Source organism: Notamacropus eugenii, chromosome 1 (genome assembly GCF_028372415.1).
Source record: "Notamacropus eugenii isolate mMacEug1 chromosome 1, mMacEug1.pri_v2, whole genome shotgun sequence".
NCBI lineage: Eukaryota > Metazoa > Chordata > Mammalia > Diprotodontia > Macropodidae > Notamacropus > Notamacropus eugenii.
In genome coordinates, this window is record NC_092872.1 from 648,376,140 (window position 1) to 648,399,237 (window position 23,098).

General features: G+C 37.6%; 1 pseudogene; it reads right to left on the reverse strand.

Annotated features, from left to right (window-relative positions):
* Positions 1-886: 886 nt before the first annotated feature.
* On the reverse strand, positions 887-4,890 carry LOC140519438 (eukaryotic translation initiation factor 3 subunit E pseudogene; annotated as a pseudogene).
* Between the last annotated feature and the right edge of the window lie 18,208 nt (positions 4,891-23,098).

The following is a 23,098-nucleotide window of genomic DNA, read 5'->3' on the forward strand; positions in this document are numbered from 1 at the left end:
AAAATGTTGATTTTTTCCCCATTAACTTTCAAGTCAGCTTTTACACCCTCCTCTTTGACGTTCATCAAGAGACTTTTTATCCTTCTTCACCTTTTACAATCAGAGCAGTATTTTCTGTGTATTTTGAAATTGCTGATATTTTTTCAGTCAACTTTAATTCTGGCTTTTAATTCATCCAGTCTGGCATTTTGCATTATGTACTCTGCATTTAAGTTAAACAGATAAGGTGACAATACACAGTTTTATTGTACTCATTTCCCAATCTTGAACCAATCAGTTGGTTTGATCCTGTTTCTTCCTGACCTGCATACAAGTTCCTCAGGAAAGAGATGATTTGATTGTTCCATCTCTTTGAGAACTTGCTACATTTTGTTGTGATTCACAGAGTCAAATTCTTTAGTATAGTCAAAGAAGTAGAAGTAGTTTTATTTTATTAATCCTGAAATTCTCTTGCTTTCTCCATAATCCAGTGAATAATGGCAATTTGGTCTCTAGTTGCTCTGCTTTTTTGAAAATCACCTTGCTCATCTAGTATTTCTTGGTTCACATATTGCTAAAGGCTAGCTTGCAGAATCTTAAGTGTAGCTTTGATGGCATTTGAAATGGGTATAATTTTTAAGTATTTTGAACATTCTTTGGCATTGCCATTTCATCTTGATTTCTTCTACTTCTGTTAGGTTCCTACCATTTTTGTCTTTTATTTTGTCCTGAAATTTTTACATGATACTTTCCCTTGATATCTCTAATTTTCTTTTTTTGTAATATAAAGTGAAACTTAGTAAATTTCATTCAAATTTTCAACATTTCAAGTTTTCTCTAGAAATAAATATTATGTATATGCTTATTTAAAAGGGAATTTTTCAATATGTTCTTCTTCCAAAGTATTTTAGTGGAAGCTAAAGTATTGAGTAGCCCAGTTAAGAGCTTCTGACCTACTATTCTGATTAACCTTTTCCTCAATATTCATGGCCAGCATCTGGCTTTGAAAAGAAAGGTTTTTAGTTTTTTCAATCACTTGCTGATTGGTTGAGACTACATTGTCACTCATAACCACATGGCCCAATTTGGAATCAATCTTGGTATCAAGCCTAACATTACTAATTAAATTGACAACCTGCCTGCCACCCTACTTAGGCTGATACATTGATGAATGTAAGAGAAATTCTCGAATATGAAGAGTCTAGCATTTTTGATGAAATCCTCAAGACAAACCATCAGGAAAAAGTCATTAACAAGAACTGATTCACATTCTCTTAAATTCTTCTGTGCCCCATCAAAGTCAAAATTAATATACAAGCATTCAACAAACTCTGTTATAGAATCTTTGTATGTATAGGACTCCTGCTGAATAACTTTGTCTAAATGTTTTAATATTTGTCTTCATTTTCAAACATCTTTGTTTGTTATGTCTTCAGTTGTCAAATAGTGGAGAATATGTGGACACTTAGTTTGAAGTGCATTAAGATACTGCGACTGGCAAAGAAAGAGATTGATAATGTTGTCTTGACCTTTTGGATGATTGAAGAACACAATGAATACAAAGAAGACAATGAATCAGTCATATTCTCTGCTGAAAGGACTGGAGTGGAGAACTGACAGAATTATTATATAGAGATACTCTCCTGCTCTTGAATAGTTGCCATATTCATACTGGAATTTTTGCATATCTATAGAGTGTATCTAAATATTTTTGTCTAAAACAATGTTTGTCAGCCAGGTAGTCAAACAGCATGTGACCATCCTTGGTAGATTGCATTGGCCTTGCTGTTTCTGAATCTTCAAACATCTTGACAATTGGTTCGGTTTCTGCCTGCAGCTATTTGAGTTGTACAACAACAGTAGTTCTTTTCTCATGCAAAGCATGAGGAATGTTATCAGAATAAAGGTTTTTATACACATCCATTGCAAAATCCACCATATTTATGTCACTAAGAAGGCCCACTTTCCCTTGAAGCAATTCCTTTTCATTATCTATCTCTTTGACTGAGAGAAACTTGAGTGGGAAGACCAGATGGAGGTCTAAAAAGTGCAGGATGTGATCAGTAAGCTCATACTCCACAACGTTGCCTGGGGAAAAGGCAATATCTCTAATTGTCTTGAAGAGATGTCTTATCTTTCTGAGTTAATTCTTCCCTTCTATTTCTTTGCATTCATTTGCATAAAAAAAATTTCATCTCTCCTTGCTATTCTCTGGAATTCTGAATTCAGTTAATACACATGCAAACATCTATCCATACATGTCTATGTATGCATATATATGTACATATGTATGTGTGTATTCTGTATTTAAGGTCAGCTAGGTGACAAGGTGGATAGAAGACTGAATCTGATGTCATCTTTCTGAGTTCAACTCTGGTCTCAGATACTTAATAGCTCTATGACCAAGGGCAAGTCACTTAACCTTTGTTGGCATAGTTCCTTATCGATAAAATGAGGTGGAAAAGGAAATGGCAAACCACTCCTATATCTTTGTCAAGAAAATGCCATGGGGTGTTATGGAGAGCTGGACATAAGTGAAACAGCTGAACAGTAACATTTTATATTTACTCACAGGTGTACATCTCATCCATATAACACTTTAAATTTTGCAATGTAGTTAGTTTCAAAATATGATAGCATTTTGTCTTCATAAGAGCCCTGGGAGGTAGGTGCTATTATTACCCCTCCTTTTAGACATGAGGAAACTGGAGAAGACAGAGATTAAGTGATATGCTTGAGGTTAGATTTGAACTAAGGTTTTCCTGATTCTAAGTCTAGTGCTCTGTAGCTGTGCCACTTGATGGCAGGGTCTATTTACTTTTCCTTCTTAGTACCTAACATAATGTCAAGCATATAAAAGGTTCCTCAGTCTGCTTTTTAGTGACAAGAATGAATCAAATCCCTTTTCTAACTAATAAATAATTTTACCTGTTTCCTCATATGTAAAATGATATGGTTGGAATCAGTGGTGTATGAGTTCTGCTTCACTTCTAAATCTATAATCCTATGATTCCATGATCCTACTTAAAGACAACTATGATGTCTGTCTTAACCATTATAATAAAAATCAACAGTTACTTTTACTTCTCATATGAAGGAGTTCTAGTTTCCACTTCATCCTACTAGTCCTACTACCATATGTTTGCTAATTAACAGGACTAGAAAGGTCATTTTCACCTATAAACTCTCAGGAGATATAAAAAGATTTCCAGGTAGACTAAATAGAATGAAGGGGCAACACAGGGGAACAATTAGATACTCACTAATTTGCCACTGTTATCCTTAAAATATGGCACACTGATTTGAACATAATATTTGAGTTGGACTGTGCTTAGGGGAAAATACAGAGATTTCATCTCCTTTTGTCTGTACCCTAACTCTATTACTGAAACTTATGATTATTTAACCTTTTAAACTAGTATGTCACATGATTTATAATCATATTGAGTTTGTATTCCATGAAAATCCCAATATCTTTTGCACCTGTCTTCTTACCCTTCAATTTTTGTAGCTGATATTCTTATAAACTGCCAAGGTTTAAGATATGTTTCAAAAACTCATTCATTTCCTTCCTCTTACTGAATGGTTAGTGGTATATTGTGACATCAATATTGCTTCTGGTTCTGTTTCCATTGATTCTCATCTAAGTGCTGTCCACGATGCTTCCTCCATTCTTGTCCTTGAATTTTATAACATGAGAATATGTTCTTTATCTATAGTGCTCAATATGTTCAATACTACCTTTCAAGGCATTCTTCTCTATTTGGTCTATTATGCTTTCTTTTAAGGTCTTATTTTCTTCAATATTTTTTGTGCCTACTTTTGCAAACTGTTGAAATTTTTTATGATTTTCTTGCATCACTCTTTTCTCTTCCCAATTTCTCCCTACCTCTCTTACTAGATTTTTAAAATCCTTTTTGAACTCTTTCGTGGTCCAAGACCAATTCTTTTTTTTTTTTCCTGTGGCTCTGGATATAGCAGTTTTGACTGTGGAGTCTCTTTTTTGAGTGTGTTTTGATCTTCCTTGTCACCATACTGACTTTCAACAGTTAGACTTTTTTCTATGGTTTGATGATTTTTCCATCCTGACCTTTAACTCCATGCTAAAGTGGGGCTCTCTTTCTGGGCTAGAGGGTGCATTTTCCCAAGCTTCAGTGCTTGTTTTTGTTTTGTTTGTTTTTTTTGTGCTGTTGTTTTCAGTACTACAACTGGAGGTCTCTAAACCTTCATTTCTTCCAAGATGGCATGATCTCAGGAGCGCTAATGGCCTGTTCTCTGGTCTATAATTGAATATGAGAACTCTCTTCTGCCCTGGAATTGTGAACAAGGTCCCCACTCCACTACAACTGCAAGCTCTTGTGTACTAGTACTCCCCCTCACCATAGATAGTGAATCAGGATTGTGAGCCAGGTCTGAGTACAGGCTGAAACAATGCAGCAGAGTTCTTCCCCCTGTGTCAGGAAAGGGACCCATGTTATCTTCTTCTGACTAGTTGTCTGATCCTCTTATTGTCTATAGTCTGTGAGCTCTGGTGGCAGCCACTGATGCTGCTGATTCTGTTACTCTGAAGGGCCATTGATGGATTTCTGGGGCCTGATCTGTGCAGACGCACCCTCCACTACACTACACCATTCTCACCTTCATACAATAGGCAGTTGAAGACAATCATGTAAATAGTCTTGGCATGAAAATTGTCTCACTCCGTGTTTTGTGGGTTCTACAGCCTTAAAATTTTTATTGAGACATTTCAAAGTTATTTGAGGGGGAATTTGGGAGAGTTCAAGGAAGTCCTTGCCTTTTATTCACCATCTTGGCTCTCTACTCACCTCCAGCCTCAGACCTATGTTTCTCATGTCTGTATATTGCTGTTGAGGTCCATAACTGTGGTTTCTTTAGAGATGATGTGATCATTTAACATTACTGCCCCCTCATCTCCTCTTCTACAATATCATTAAGTATTTTTTGTATCCTAAATCTATAATTTTATCTTTGTGTCCTTGTCATTAAACTTGAAGCTGTGGCTTGATTTTTCCATTCTGCTAATATTTTCTAGTTCAAACATTATATATCCCAAAATTTGTTCCATTCTAGCATCTCTTATGATTTTCTTTGTTGTTGCTGTTGTTTTTGTTTTGAAACTTTCTGAAATATCTTCTTGTTGTGGTAGGTTGTTTAGGAATTCCATAGTATTCTGTGTTTAAACAAGTATTCATTCAGTTTCCTTTGTCGTGTGTGTGTGTGTGTGTGTGTGTGTGTGTGTGTGTGTGTGTGTGTGTGTACAAATCTAGGCAGTGCCATGGGTAAAGAACTGACCTGGAGTCAAGAACACATAAGTTCAAATCTGCTCTCAAACACTTATTAGGTATGACCTTGTGCAAGTCACTGAACCCTGTTTGTCTCAGTTTTCTCATTTGTATAACTAGCTACAAAAGAAAATGGCAAACCACTCCAGCAACTTTGCCAAGAAAAACCTAAATACCACTCATACAGAGTTGGATGAGACTGAAACAACTAAATATTATATTTTAGATATTATATGTGTGTATGTGTAGTATTCATCTTCCTTTCCAGTTTTAGCCTGCTTTCTGTTGATTGTTTTTCTATGTCTTTATTTGAATTTTCTTTCTATTAAATAGTTAATAGTTTTATTTCTTCTCTAGCTGAGATAAATCATCTAATCTTCCTTTATCTCTTGTTGCAGGTTTGACTGAGGGTAAGGAGGATGTCTGGACAGATCTTGTAGCCTTGCAACTTTTTACCTAGCATTTACTCAAGGTAGAAGGCAGTATGAACTCTTCTCCTGTCATGTAGTTGGGCATAATCATTGCTTGTTTCATGAAGTGAGGTGGGGATAAGGAAAGACTTCTAGTGTTATCCAAGACTCTGAGTTCTTCTAGACCAAAATCTTCATTTTACAGGGAAGGACAATAAGTCCCAGGGATTTGATTTTAGGTGACTCTTAACAACAAAAAAAACCACATTTACATTATTATTTACTTAATAATAAAAATGACACTGAATGACTGACTATAGCAATTTTTACTCATTTTTAACAATGGAAATGAACCAAAAGCAGTGACCTTGAGTCTCACACTCATTTCTCCAAGAAATGCTTAGAGAAGTTTAAAGCATGTAATATGGTTATCATAAAGAGGAAATCAGAAATATCCAAAATCCATAATGCCTTTGCATTTAGATTATAGTCTTATTTTAAAAAATAGAAAGGTTCAGCATTGAAGGTTTTTACCACAATTACTTTATCAAATATAAAAAAATATTAAAAATGAACAAGATCAAAAATGCAAAACCTATTACAGCTTTTCTTTAATCTACTATGAATGCCTTGATGTGAACATATTTTTCATTCTTGAAGAAGGTATGAAAAAATGTTGAAGATTCATTAAGTGTTTAGGAATACTACTCATAAACAAACATACTTATTATGTATGGTACATAATGAGTATGTAGACATACATACACATATATATTGATATATGCACATATATGCATGTGTATATATACCTCTATTCATGCATGCATATATATTTGCATGTGTGTATGGACATACATATATATCTAGATCTGTATTTCAATCTTAAGTATTCCAATATTTGTGTAGTTTGGTGACTATTGGATTGGACTAAATTTAGGAAGACCTCGACTCAAATCTGGAGTCAGATACTACTAGCTGTGTGACCTTGGCCAAGAATCTAGACCTCTGTTTGTCTTAGTTTTCTCATCTGGAATATGGGGACAAAATTGCACCCAACTCCCAGTATTGCCTTGAGGATTGATTGAGATCATAGTTTTCAAGTTTAGTGCAGTCCTTGGCACACACTAAGTAATATATAAATGTTCATATTAGCTATTATTATAGTCTGATATTTCCTCTGATTTTACAGATGACAGTACTTACATTCATTCTTGTCCTGTGCAGTTATCATCAATGTCCTTCTACAAATCTTTCATAGATGGTCTACCCAAACCCCTGAAGTCTCTTTTGCTGGCTCTTTAAAGTCTCTTTACACCACTGGGAACTGGATATCAAAGGTTAACAGTTGTCTATTAGGAACATAATATAAGGATCTTTTAATTTGGTATGAAATATAGATCTGAGTTTTGAGGTCCTCTACTTTCCCAATACATTTCTTATATTCACAGTTCCCTCTCACTATTAATTAATGACAAAAACTCTAATTAACCAACCCTCGTTTTGTAAATTCTCATTCTCATGCTCCGTTTCCTGGTACCTACTCCCTCCACTTCAAATTTTTTGCCATTCAATCATATCCTTCCCAACCTTGTAGCTCTATACACTCCACGTCTCTTTTGCCTAATCAGTCTAGTCTTCCCTCTACTCACTTCATACTTGTTAAGATTATTAATGCGATTGAAATTATTGAGGTTATTTAAAATGACATTTATTGTCTCTTTTTCTTTGCAATGCAAAACCTTTGACATGCTTAGAAAACATTCTCCAACTTTCCCTCCAAATTATAGAATTTTCTATGATATTCAAACTTCTATTATTCTTCCCCTTAAATATATTTATTCATATTTACTATCCTCATATTTATTCTGTATAAACATATATCTATATTTGATGTCTCCTCCATTAGAATGAAAGCTCATTGGGAGTAAGGATTGTTTTATTCTTTGTATTTGTATCTCTGTTACAATTTTCAGTGACTACTATATGATAGGTAATTAATAAATGCCTAATTAATTGACCTTTTTTTCTCTTGCTTTCTCTTAATGGTATTTTATACCAAACAATTTAGTCCTTGATTACATATTCATTATTTTTGTTCGTTAGATGTTTCTGGTATGTGTCATCTCAAAATTACAAAATTACAAGAATTTTGAGTGTAGCAACCTCATTTATATTCCCAGTGGTCTGGGTACTCAGTGAGTGGTCAGTAAGCACTTGATGGACTTTAGCTACTTATTTAGGAGGAGCTTAAAAATGATCTAGACATACTAGCAAGTTGTCTAAAATATTTGCTTACCAAATAATTAGAATTTGGTATTCTGTTGCCTATCTAGTAGATCCCATGTGATCTGTAATGGTTTGTAAATATAGTGGGGAAACAGATGCTACTGAAGGAAAGGTATTTTTCTGATAATGCTCAAAAATAGGAAATACTGTATCTGTGATTATCTTACCAACTGCATAAAATACACACACACACACACACAAACATACATGCAAATGAACAAGTTCAGGACTGTACAAAGCATACTCAAGGTTTAGGAATTATAAAGGAGAGCACAAGGTTAATGTGTTCTGTTCTGGTACACATTGAATCTTGTTTCTTTTTATTAGCTGGATTGCCCATCTTTCTGACCCAATGCACCCAGGCAATATGTAGCTCTTTTCATTTCACCACAATGAGGAACACAATCAACTTTTGGTATAATTGGAATTGAATTAAAATGACTTTGATTTTGTTTTACTTTTATTACTGAGAATGTACCTACCCACATAGGCATATGAAATGAAATTGTATCTTTTAAAATGCTTTGTAAATGAAAACTATTATAATTAATTTTTTTAAAAAAGATTGTTATCCCTAATCAATAAATGGCCAAAGAATATGAACAGGAAGTTTTCAGAGGAAGAAATTAAAGATATCTATACTCATACGAAAAAATGTTCTAAATCACTATTGATTAGAGAGATGCAAATCAAAACAGCTCTGAGATACCACATCACACCTATCAGATTGGTTAACATGACAAAACAGGAAGATGATAAATGTTGGAGAAGACATGGGAGAGTTGGAACACTAATTTACTTTAGTGGAGTTGTGAGCTGATCCAACCATTCTGGAGAGCAATTTGGAACTGTGCCCAAAGGGTCACAAAAATGCGCATATTCTTTGACCCAGCAATACTGCTTCTAGGACTGTTTCCCCAGGATATCATAAAAATAGGAAAGTGTCCCACATGTACAAAAATATTTATAGTCTCATTCTTTCTGGTGGCCAAAAACTGGAAATCAAGGGGATGTCCATCAATTGGTGAATGACTGAATAAATTATGGTATATGAATGTAATGGAATATTATTGAGCTATAAGAATTGATGAACAGGAAGACTTCAGAGGGGCCTGGAAAGACTTACATGATCAGATGCTGAGGGAGAGGAGCAGAACCAAGAGAACTTTTTACACAGCAACAACCACAGTGTGTAAAGACTTTTTCTGGTAAACTTAGAACTTCATTGCAATCCAAAGACTTAAAAAATTCCCAGTGGTCTTTTAAGGCAAAATGCCTTCCACATCCAGAGAAAGAACTATGGAAGTCAATCACAGATTGTAGTAGATGATTTTGTTTTTTATTACATTTTGGTTTGTTGTATGATTTCTCCCATGTATTTTAATTCTTCTATACAACATGACTATGGTGAAAATGTATTTAACAGGAATGTATGTGTATAACCTCTATAAAATTGTGTGCAGTCTCAGGGAGGGAGGGGGAGGTGGAGGGGAAGGGGCAGAGGGAGAGAAAGAAAAAATCTAGGTTGCAGAGTAGTGATTGTGGAACACTGAAAATAAATTTTAAAAAAGATTATTAATTTGGCACAATGAACCTTCAACACCAATTAATCAAATGATTTTCTTGGCATCCTATAAACCAATTATGATGAAAGTGAAATTGAAGCTGTATGTAACTTAATTGTAACCGCATTTTAATGCCCTAGACATAGTTTCCATAACCTTTTTCTGGGAATGTACTCTTTTCTTGCTATAGAGAATCATTTTTTTAAATCACTTCAAACACAGTTTTAAAAAATAGGAAATAATTAGTTGAGGTATTCTAAAAGGACTTAGCCATTGAAATCATTCCATTGACCAAATACCGAGTTATAATAATGAGCTGCAAGATACAAACAAAAGCCTATGAAATGATTAACTACAAAATCACTGACCTTTTGGGAATTCCTTAGCTCATCAACTCCTGTGAGTATTTCCTGAAGACAATACTATTTAACACTCATCAGCTAAAGGTCACTAAGAATGCAAGGAGCACATTCAATTATACACATTTTTATGGTAATTTAGAAATTCAGTGATTTTCTTCTTTGGAATTTTCTGAAACAAAAGGATGCTCATAGTCACCCATGAAAAGAGACTATAAATGACTCAGAATACTGAGAATAGTTCCTTTGAAACTGGTAAAAACAAAATATAATGACCCTGAAGAAAATTTTGGTTAATCATATATGGTACTTGAAAATGATCATATAGTATATAAACCTTATAATAACATACATATTTTGTCCCATCAGTCACTAAAGTGTTCCCCCAACATGTTTTTTTGCATGTCAATTAAGTAAATTAGGTCTATACTCTCATTTGTCCTATGTTTCAAAGAGGACCAATGACACTACAGGGTGATATCTTGATGTGTGTTAATCGGATGTAAATGATGCAGAGTTGCACCAAGTCATTAGTCTCTTCCAAAGTCCTTGAAGCCTAATGGCAAAATAAAAAGGAGGACAGCTGGTGATAGCCTGAGATGAAGTGTGTGATCTTGGTATCTTCAATGTATGACCATGCCCTAAACACTACACAGCACCTTCTTCTGCTGCCTTCAAGGCTGTTGGAACAAGTTCTTCTCATTTGCCCATTCCATTAGGGAAGTCTTCACGCACTTGAGATGGACATCCTCCTAACTTAGCAAAGGGGTTTGAAGCTTAGAGTTTACCCTTAACCTAGTTTAGCCTTCTTGACAAGATGGCTCTTACTGGGGTATGGCTGCTATATATGCTAAAGCTTCTTGGAACCAGAGGTGAGAGGTGGGTGAATGTTGGACATGAAAATTGGATGAACAGCCCTGAAAAGGACTCAGTGAGCTCTTACACAAGAGCTGGTAGTCCTCTCTGAACACCTCATCCACTCTAATAAAACATTCTATATGCCTATATTCTTATGAGCTGGAGATATTTTTTTTAGGATATTTCAAAGTCTCTAGAAATCCTAAAAGTTTAGTATATATCTCATCTATCCCTCTCATTTTATCAACGAGAAAAAGAAGGCCTATGAAGGTTAAAAGACAATTCAAAGGTCATATGTTTAATTGGTGTCAGACTTATGAAGAGGACTCAAGCAGTACTCAGGAATTCTAGTGAAGTTCTCCTCATGCCCTTATTTCATAACTTTTTAATATATTCACCCAAGTGTCAAATATAGTCTACCTGAACCTCAGATGCAACCTGATTGAGATTTTCAGTAAATGAAAAAAAAATTTGCCTAATTGGCATGAATGAATGAGTCTGATCATCTACTTACCACGCGTATTGAGTAATTAACTGCTACTAGATGCCATGCTACAAGATTTCAGTCAATAACAATTGTCTTTGAATAAATATTCCTATAAAATTGAATGAGTAAATCCCTAAAACATGTGAATATCTGATCGTAAGGCCTACTACTGTGAAATTCAGATGCTCTGTACTATACCATTCTCCCTATATTATTTGTTATATATAATGTTCTTCAAGGTATTTCTACCCCATAATGCAGCTTTTAGAATTCAAAGTAATTCAAAACTCATCAACTAAAATACATTCTCCTCAACACCAGGAATCTCTAGTGACTTTAAAGTCTACGTTGTTGGAGCCATACTTCTGGAGCAGATTAAGTCCTTTTTCCAACAAGCCTCAATCCAAGAAATAGCACTTCTTAAAGTATATTATTAGCCAATATCATTAATTTATGAGTGTTGTATGACAATTTTCTCATCCAAAGAAGTGTTAAACAGCTATTATCTTTCTTGGAATTTCAGTTTAAGAGCTGAATTAATGTTAAATGGTCATATTAATTTTTTTAAAATAATAAGTCTGTAACTGCAGATACAAATGAAAAATCACACTCTAAAACAATTTTGAGATATCAACCATGAATTGTAATTTTCAGAAACATTGACTTTTATTTCTTTAAAGGTTGTAAAATAAAAATGTTTAAAATACATAATAGGTCATGTCAAATTGTCAAGAAAATTTAGAGGCACTATGAGGGAAATGCAATTTTCCTAAAAGGTATGAGTATTGTGAGGCATTAACTTGTATATTTAGTTCTACTTTCCCTTGGAATTAGAGGGAACCTAGAGAAAAAAAAGAAAACTTTGGTTGGGAACAAAGGGCAGCTGAGCCATGCTAAACCCACTGATTTGGTTCCCATATTCTCTTGTCACTCATTTTACCATTATGAATTGTTTGACAAGAGAGTGTAGAAAATGTAGGTGCAATGTGAAAAATAAATTTCTGGATCTAATCAGAAGATTTATGTTCAAATCCCAGTTTAACCACTTACCTGTGTGACCATGAGGGCTGGTCATTTACCTTCTTTGGATCTAGTCTTTCATCTCTAAAAAAAGGGTTTTAGATAACATCTTGTCTAAGGCCGCTTTCAGTGCTATCTTTGGTCCCTGTGATGATGACTTTTGTAACTTAGTTTACATAAACTGGATTACCTAAGGTGCCTTTCATCTCTAAATGCATAACATTTGTAGCAGTTCATATGCTCGCAATAACTTCTCAACTACTTTGTTATGCTCCATCGGAAGTCTGATAACTCCCATTTTCTGCAAACCTTTCCTTGATTTCATTCCCTTCACAGAAATACCAAGATGTCCATAGGACTTTTCTATGCAATCAGTTCTCTCATTATTTTTCTTATGTGTACTTGTAGATTCTGTGTTCATTCCCACTTTCTCTCTACCTAAACTAATTTAAATTCTCAAAGGTATGGACTGAATTTTTCTTTTCTTGGTCTGTATGTAGAGCTTTGGGTACAGTCAGGTCTATGAAAAGTAACTGATCCAAGGGGTATAAAACCATCTATGCTTTTGTCACAAGTTCTCAGTATAATTATGGGCTCTTCACTTCTTGTTTACATACTTTAAAATGGACAAATTAGACATATTTCTGCATTAAAAAAAACTCTGGTTCTTATATTGAAAGGTATTTGTAGACTATTTCAAGGTTACAGTAAAGAAAGAATAATAATAGAGACAAAGAATACCATGGAAATTACTGGAATACATAAATCATAGTGGCAGGTAGATGGGGGCTAAGCCAATGACTCATCAACTATAATTTGCAGTTATTATTCCTTGATTAAAAAGCCTGGGATCACAGTAAAATGAAAAGTATTGAGTGAGTAACAATCACTTGTCCCAATTCATATAAAAATAATACAGTTAGTGAGAGATTTTACTGGGATGTAAAATTTTACTTTTTTTTTGGGAGTCTGATCCAGTATTGGATCAACATAAATATATTTCTGTTTCCATAGGGACTATTAGAATTTTTGTGTGCTATAATACAATATTAATAATAGTATAATCATAATAGTAATAATCAAATGTTAAGAGTAATGCAGCACTTACTATATGCCAGATATTATGCTAAGCACTTTATAATTAATATCTTATTTGATCTTCACAATCATGTTTTTTTATTTATAGTTAGAAATAATTTTCCTGTGAAGATCAAGTGAGATAATATTTATAAAGCACTTTCCATACTCAAAATACTATATAAATGACAGCTATTGTTGTCAGCAAATCACTGCTATACCTCCATGTCAATGGTGACATATTTTCTAGTGGTACCTTATTTGAGACATCTAAGTAAATGCAGTGAATAGATCACTGGACCTGAAACCAAGAAGACCTAATTTCAAATCCAGCTTCAGATTCAACCCTGAGTAAGTCACTTAACCATTGTCAGCCTCAGTTCCCCAAGTGTGAAATGTGGAAATCTCCTTCCAAATTTGTGAGTTTCAAATGAGATAATATTTGTAAAGTTGTAAGCAAAGTATCTGGCACATGGTAGATACTTCATAAATTCTTAAACTATTTTATTGTTTTTCCTATTGCTAACCTCTTACATGCATTGTGATGTTAAAAATAAACACAGCCCTCACTTGATCCTACCATCCTCACTAGCTAGTGACACATACATCTTTTCTTCTTTGATAAACTTGGGGAAATTGTCTATGCTAGATGTCTCCATCTCATATTTTTCTAAAAGTCTCTTTAATTTTGTTTCTAATTTTATTATTTAACTGAAATTGCTTTCTCTAAAGTTAAATCCAATGTTCTTTTCTTAATTTTTTATCTTTCTTGGCTTGTATGTGGTATGTGACACTGATGATTCTTCCTGGATACTCTCTCCTCTGTGAGTTATTTTTGACAGTGCACTATCCTTATTCTCTCCTTAGCAGACTGATTGCTTCTTCACAGTCTTCTTTCATGGCTCTTTATCCATGTCATGCTTATGAACAACAAGTATAACTCAAGTCTCTGGGGTGGATTCTTTTAACTTCATCTATACACCAGTGATTCCTAACAGGAGTCAGTGTAATAAATTTCAGGGGGTGCATGAACTTAAATGGGAAAAAAATATTTATTTCCATTAACCTCTAACTGAAATTTATCATTTCTCTCAACTAAGAATGAAGTCAACAAACAATATGTAGAGAAGATATCCATAAGTTTCTCTGTGTTTTCAAAGGGGCCACAGAACATACCCAAAAAACATTAAGAATCCTTACTCTGTATGATCTCACTTGGTGATCTTTTCAGGTCTCTTGAGTTCATTTTTCATGTTTTTGCAAATTATTCTCAGATCTCTATTTCTGACCCTAGTTTCTCTCCTATGCTCCAGTCTCATATCATAACTGTCTTCTGGATGTCTTGAATTAATCCTCTCAAACTCAATCATATAAACAGAACTTAATAGCATTCTTACCAAACCCAGCCCTCTTTTCATCTTTCGTCTCATTGTTGAGAACATCACCATTCTCCCAGTTATAAAAGTTTGTTCGTATGCTCAGTTATTCACTCATTCATCCTATTTGCCCAAACTGATGTCAAGTCTCATCATCTGTATCATTACACCATCTCTCATGTATGGCTAGGACACTAATCATCCAGGCACCAAATAGATTCAGGCCTTCATTATCTGGAGTATTAAAAGAATCTTTTCATTTGACTCCTTGCCCTATTTCTCTCTACTCCACTGTATGCTCCATTTAGCTACAATGTGATTTTCCTCAAGTGTACTGATATACCACATCCCTCCTTTATTTTTATTGCTCCTCTTCCCATGAGCATTGAAGATGAACGCATGTCTTTGCCATTTAAAGCTTTTTATAACTTGGACCCTTCCTATACGCCAGGCCTAGAGGCCTGTATTGGGCTACCCGAGTCTTTCTTACCTGTCCCAGGTCTTCGGTTGGCCAAACTGGATAAACGTATGAGAGAAAGGACGTTCCAGAGTCGAACAGGGGTTGAGCTTTATTTCAGGGTTCAAGTTACAAGTGCAGGGAGGGGTCTTCCTTAGGAGGAAGAGGGGGAGATTTCCTAAGGAGGCTAAGCTTAAGGGATTGGAAGTAGAAGTACAAGCGGGGAGAGAGGGGGAGGGGAGAGAGGAAAGAAGAGGAGCGGAGCCTACTGTCCTCTTGGCTCCACACGTGCTAAGAGAGAACTTTCAGGCTTCCTCAATCCTACTTAACCTTCAGCCGCACAGTTTGCATCTCAATACCGTGCTGTTAGGTAACTAGGTGTGCTCCAATCCGGGACAATCTCGAGGGCAGGGAGACTCCACCCATCACGTATCTCCCGGGGAGAGGCGGAAATACCCGAGCTAGCCGAGCTAGCTCAGTCTGACCTTCTCGAACCCCCGCTGTTCATGGAGGGCCTCGTAAGACTCTAAGATTTAGAAGTCCCACTTTTACCTGCCCGAGACCATCCACACGGATTTGAGCTTCCAATCCCAACATATCCCCTTCTTTGTTATGCGCGGAGCACACCTGGCTCTAGAGCAAACAGTGGCTGGAGGCTGAGTGGATTAGGAAGGCCTTTAGCATATGAGTACCCTACAACAAGACTTCATTCACACAGAAATCTGCAGCTAGCACAACTGACAAAGGGAGGCATCAAATAAAACAAAGATGAAACTAAATGGCTGAGTTACAACAGGGGAAGTGCAATCAACTAATCCCAAAGCATATTTTAAGAGGAGCAGCTGGTGTAGGCGCCTTACATCACCACTCCCTCAGTCATGCAAATGGATCTCAACGGCCAAGCCTGAATGGCCAAGCCTGTGGTATTCAGGTGAAAAGTTGGTCACCCCTTCCCCCCCCAATGTCCTGGGTTTGTGATATCAAAGTCCTCCTTCAGCCGCTGAAAAAGATGCCTAGATGGGAAGCTGTCAGCAGCAGTGTCTGCGGTTGTGATGAGTGCTGCCTCCTCTCTGGGCAGCAAGGTTAAAGCTGTTAGCAGCAGACTCAGGTGGTGCATGATCCTTCTCCGGGGTCTCCGGGCTCTCCGACATCGGTTCCCACTTACGGATCCTTCCAATGGGAATCCATGCATTCCCTTTTCCTGTGGAGACACAAACATACCCTCAACCCCATATTAGTATCTTAAAATGTCTCATAGCTGGAGTAGTATGTGAGCCTTTTGAGACAGCTGTATCAAGCTCTGATTGTATTAGGCGACCTTTTCCCCTTCTTTGTTTAGCGAGGATCGGCTTTAAGGTAAAATTGATAAGAATGCATACTTAGGTATAGCTGCTGCCAGGTGCTTACAAATGCTTCATTAACATCTGTAAGGAACCTGACTTTCCCAGATTTTTTCTTTTTAACAAACACAGAAGCATTCCAGGGTGCTGATTGCTCCTTAACCAATATTTGTAATGCCTGGAGTTTTTCTGGAGTCAGAGGCCATTGCTCCACCCAAATCGGGGTGTCTGACTTCCAATTCAAGGGTGGGGACTCCAGAGCAACAGCAATGGCCCTTACTAAAAATTTGATAACCTCATCCCGAGGCGGCTAATAGCCATTCCGGCAATCAAAACATAATCGGCGGCCAAGTACTGTAATTGATTTCCTGTAGCCTCAAACTGCCCTGTTCCTGTAAATTGCTGATAAGCCTGGGGGGCCTGAGCCCCTAGCCCACCAGCAGTGCTCTTTACCCTCTGAGAAAATTCTGATACCCAAATCACATTCTGCCCAGGGGTAAGGCAGGCTCTGGCTAAGCTCTTCCAGTCATTAGGAGTCAGAACGAACTGACCACTGAGAGTTTCAAGCATGGCTATGACAAAGGGTGAATTAGGGCCGTGCTTGGTACAAGCCTCTTTAAGAGTCGCCACTCTCTTCCACTCTATGGGTATGTGGCTCCTTCGAACGCCACCAGGGACACTGGGGTCCACTATTTCTAGCACAGGAAATGTCCCTACATCTTTTCCATTCTCTATAGCCTTTCTTATTCTTTTTTCCAAACTGGACTGTGGCCCTGGACTGTCTGACCAATGGAGCAGGTTATAAGGAGGCGCGGAGGGAAGGCACGGCGTATTCTCCCCTGCCTCGCCTCTTCCATCCGCTAGATGGAGCTCCGAGTCTATTTTTTCTTTATGCTCCTTAACTTTCCGCTTAACTTTCTGCTTGCCTGGACTCTCTGTTCCTCCCGTGTTCTCCCCTCCCCTCTCTCCGCTTCCACTCTCATTCCAATCCCGCCCTGGCCTCTCCGGCCCTTCCAGCAGGCTCTTAATTACACGGAATATCAGGAAATCTAAATCCTCCAGCTCCCCAGGGTATTGTTGCTCATGAGCAGTCATTTGCTCTCCGACCGCTCCCCATTTTTCTCTTGATATTCCTGCCTGCTTTAGCCAAGGAGAAACTTTCCAAATCCTTTTACAAAATTCTCGGAGGTCATCTAACTCTATTGTGACCCCCGCCTTCCTGCATTCCCTGTGAAGTTTCTCAGCCCAGACCTCCTGTTCCTCTGGCTTTATTACTGGCAACAGATTCCCCATCTCCGCCCTTTTCCCAGGGGTTTGGGAAGCTTCTCTCCACTTTCTCTCCTTCCGAATCTAGGATTCGGGACTCGCTTCTTTCATAGCCCCTTCCGGGTGTACCCCAAAAGCACCCAGGATTATCTACGCTCCCAATCCCTGTTGGGGCACCAACTGCCAAGCCTAGAGGCCTGTATTGGGCTACCCGAGTCTTTCTTACCTGTCCCAGGTCTTCGGTTGGCCAAACCGGATAAACGTATGAGAGAAAGGACGTTCCAGAGTCGAACAGGGGTTGAGCTTTATTTCAGGGTCCAAGTTACAAGTGCAGGGGGGTCTTCCTTAGGAGGAAGAGGGGGAGATTTCCTAAGGAGGCTAAGCTTAAGGGATTGGAAGTAGAAGTACAAGCGGGGAGAGAGGGGGAGGGGAGAGAGGAAAGAAGAGGAGCGGAGCCTACTGTCCTCTTGGCTCCACATGTGCTAAGAGAGAACTTTCAGGCTTCCTCAATCCTACTTAACCTTCAGCCGCACAGTTTGCATCTCAATACCGTGCTGTTAGGTAACTAGGTGTGCTCCAATCCGGGACAATCTCGAGGGCAGGGAGACTCCACCCATCACATATCTCCCGGGGAGAGGCGGAAATACCCGAGCTAGCCGAGCTAGCTCAGTCTGACCTTCTCAAACCCCCGCTGTTCATGGAGGGCCTCGTAAGACTCTAAGATTTAGAAGTCCCACTTTTACCCGCCCGAGACCATCCACACGGATTTGAGCTTCCAATCCCAACACCTATATTTCAAGCTTTCCTGTATTCCATGTTTCAAATTTTCTCCTAACCATGCACACTACGATTGAGAACTCTTTGTCTACTTGTTTTTCCTCACAAATGATAATCTGTTTCTTAACTCTGTGCCTTCAGACACTTGAGTTCGGTACCTGGAATCCTCTCTACACTCACCCCCGTTTCTTAGATTCCCTGCTTTCCTTCAAGTATAAACTCAAACTTTTTCTTATGTAAGAGGTCTTTCCCGCACCTCGCACCATTGATAGGAGATTGTGTCTGTCAATTATGTATGTATTGAATATGTGTCTAGCTTTTTTCACACTACCTAGCCCACTGGAATTTGAGCACGTTGAGGGCATAGACTGCTTTTAATCTTCTTTTTCTTTTATATCATCCCTTAACGTAACATCTGACACAGAGTGAATACTTTTTGATCAAATTATTAATAAATTAATATAACAATTACCCCATTATTAGAACATTGTCATAAAACGCAACTACTTGGGGTCTTGATTTCATAATTTTCATTATGGAGATGGTAAGTCATAAGTTAAGTAAAGGAAGAGGAAAAATGTTCTTATTTCTTGTTTCTAATGCTATCAGGTGAACGCTAATTTTATCACTCTCTGAAACAACAGTTTCCTTATCTATCAAACCTGCTCTAACTACCTTAGAGGATTAACATGGAAAGAATATTAAATTATAGTTGTAAAAATGATTTATAAATTCTAAAATGCAACCAATTAACTAATAAGGATGTATGTAACAGTATTATAAGCATAATGTGAAGCATTTGGGGATACAGAGAAACATCAAAAACAATTTCTGTCTGTCTTCAGGGAGCTTACATTAGATAAGGTGAATCAATAAACATATGAGTCTTTGAGGAAGAGATGAAAAATCCAGTGTCAGTTTTTTTTGGGAGGGAGATGGGGTAAGAGCATAGCAATAATTATAAGGAAGGAAGTCACCAGGGATTCTAAGAGGCAGAAATAAGGAGGGAATACATTCGAGTCATGAGGGTAGCTTAAAAAATAAAGGATGACGAGATGGAATGTAACGTGTGAGAACAGCAAAAGATCTGTATCACAGAATAGGTAGAAAGAAAACTTTTACAAGACTGAAACAGTAAGAAAGGGTCAAATTTGTGAAGGCATTTTAAAAATATATATATAGCAGAGGACTGAACATGTTCTCTTAGATAGTAAGGAGTTACTGGACCTTGCAGTGTGTGTGTGTGTAAGATCTGCACTTTAGAATGATTACTTTAGTAGATGAATAAAAGATGAACTATAGTAGGGAGAGACTTCAGGGAGGGAGACTAACCAGAAGACAATTACTGTAGTACGGAAATGGAAGGATTAGGGGTGGTTAAAGGTTGGTGGCTGTGTAAGTAGAAATAAGGGAATATATCTTTTAAATATTCTGGATCCAATAAAGGAAATATTTGGCAACTGATTGGATATATAAATAGTGAATATGTGAAAAGTGAATAGTCAAGAATGACACTGAGTTTACAAAAGTTTTCAGCTAGAAGGATTGACATTAGTAGGGAAGTTTATAAGAAAAGAATTTTTTTGAGGGAGGAAGGGGGCTAATGAGCTTTGGATAGGTTGAGGGTCAGAGACCTCAGCTTGCAATGTCTAATAAACAATTGTTTAAGTGGGACACATTTTCTTCTTTCCACTTGCAAAGCTGCTAACCTACAATCATCCCTCATGTCTCTACCCACTATAGTTCATCTTTTATTTGACTTCCAAAGTGATTATTTTAAAGTGTAGATTTAACTATTTTATATTTCTCATACTTATACAGATGAATATATAAATCTGGAAAACATCTACATAAATATAATAATTGAAAGGAGAAGAGAAGAAGAGGAAGAACAAGAACAAATAAAGAGAAGGAAGAGAGGGAGAATAAGGAGGAGAAGATTATTTTAAAGAAGTCCTTAGACTTGTCAATTAAGAGTCCAATGATAATTTCTTAGAGAACAGCATCATGTGAGTGATGAGGTCAAATGCTAAACTATAAGGGAGATTTAACAAAAAACTGATAGGAAATGAAGTGGTGTTATCAAGTATAGAAGATTTTTAAGGGAGTTTGAGGAAGACTTGAAAGCTATAGGATTACAATTCATAGGAATTATTGGCTACAGTTATACATACACACATATATATGTACATATACATGCATATGTATATATACACACATATATTGTGATTTTTGACTTAGTAAAAATGATATGATCATTGTCTTTACCTATTTGAAGTACCAACATAAAGACAGAATAGACAATGGATTGTTCTACAATGTCAAGGAGTGCTGAATAAAAGTCAATAATAATTCCAAGAAATCTGATAGTAGAAAAGGAAGGAAATAAGCATTTATATAGCGCTCACTATGTACCAGGCACTAGACTAAGCACTTATAAATATTGTCTCATTTGAGCATTGTAAAAAACACGTAAAGTAGGCACTGTTATTAGCTCCATTTTACAGTGGAGGAAATAGAGGTAGCCAGAAGTTAAATGACTTGTCCAGGGTCACATAGCTAGTAAGTATCTGTGGTCAGTTTTGAACTCAGGCAGATAAGTCTTCCTGACTTCAGCTTCAGGACTCTATACACTGTACCACCTAGTTCCTGCACCCCATCACTAGGACATTAAATCTTTAGAGATGATTTAAAAATGGTACCCAATACCAGATTTAATCAAAGTTAACCATTACTTTTTATAAATGTTTACTAAGCATCTGATTAGATTAGTTTTGATTGCAAAACCCATCTCAGCTTTATTGCGCTCCCCTTCACTGCATACACTCCAGAAAAAGGTGTACCAGTTCCAGCTTCAATAAGCTGGCCTTCATTTGCCAACTTTGCTTCACTCAGGGCTGCTATTTGGATGCCATACATCTTGAGTTCTCTTGCAACAAGAGCAGTTCTTCTTTCAGGTCTACTGGATTTTGTGTTGTCTATTAGTGTGCTCATGTTCCATGTGTTGATGGTGAGTGAAATCATCTTTGCACATGTTTTTGTACATTTTTTTGTGTTTTGACCACATTGTGGGATTCCTCACCTGCTGTGGTAATAAGGCCAGGGTTGGGGAAGCAGGCAATGTTTAGGGCACCTTTTCTAGCCCCCTTCCTCTCACCAGGAGGTGAGCAGTGCTATCCTTAATGGCTGCTCAGACACCCAGGGGGCTACCAAGCCAGTGAAAAATTGCTCTATGGCCTGGGTCACCTGTGTGCAGTGTCCTGATCACAGTTCCCAGTGTATCCCCATCAATTGCTTCACCACTTAGATGTCCCCACAGGACTTTGAGGCATAATAGTGCCCATTTGGTAAGAGTGATTTATGTCTTTTAATTCATAGGTAAATTGTATTTAAGTGAGGCAGATTTTCACGAAGACATCAGCCTCACTCTCTCCTCCAGAGTCATCATAGCCTAGTGGCAGGACAGAGTCAAGAGGGCTGGCAATGGCTCAGGACGCAGTAGATGACCTTCGTGTCTTCAGTGTGTCTAAGCAAGCTCTAAGCACTCCACATCACCTGCTTCATCTGCCTTCAAGCTCTTTGGAACAAATTGTCCTCATCCGCCCATTCCATCAGAGGAAGTCTTCACATGCTTAGGATAGACATCCATCTAACTCACCAATGCATTTGATAACCCTTGGTTACTCTCAACCTGGTTTGGCCCATCTGCTGAGACATTTTACCAGGGTGTGACCACTGCACATAATGCAGCTTCTTAGAGCCAAAGGTGAGAGTTAGGTGGAACAGGTGGACACCAAAGGTGGAAAGAGCCCTGAAAAGGGCTTGGCAGTTATCGCACCAAAGATACTGGTCCTCCCTGAACACACCCTACCAAATTGAAAGTCCTCAGAGCTGTTGTGCTGACCTCATTTTCATATTCTTGTGAAACATAGACAGTCTACCAGCACCATGACAGGAAACTGAATCACTTCCATTTGAGCTGTCTTAGGAAGATTCTGAGGATCACCTGACAGGATAACGTACCAGACATTGAAGTCCTTGCTTGAGCTGAACTGCCAAGTATTCAAACTATGCTTCAGAGAGCGCAACTCCAATGGACTGGTCATGCTGTTCAAATGAAAATGTATGCTTGCCAAAAAGACTATTTTATGGAGAACTTATATAGGCAGGTGATCACATTGTAAGGGGCACTGACCACCACACCATCTGGGATGCCACACTGATGAACATCAGGTAAACTGAGTCCAGTGCAGGGAAGGATGAACAAGATGGCGCTGGAAGAGATGGCCCCACCCCTGGTTTGTTTTTGTTACTATAGTTCCAGCTTGTGTTCATTACTATAGCTTTGGGTTTGTTTATGTGTGTTACCATGGTTCACTGGGCTGGCTGGCAGAGACTATATAATCAGAGTGCTTGCTTGAATAAATAGGAGTTGCTTCATGACCCACTCTCCCACCTCATTCTTTTACTCACGAGCTCCACAGGAGGATGAGCAGCCTGCTGGTCAGGCATAAGACTTGCTCCTCTCGGTAAGCTAT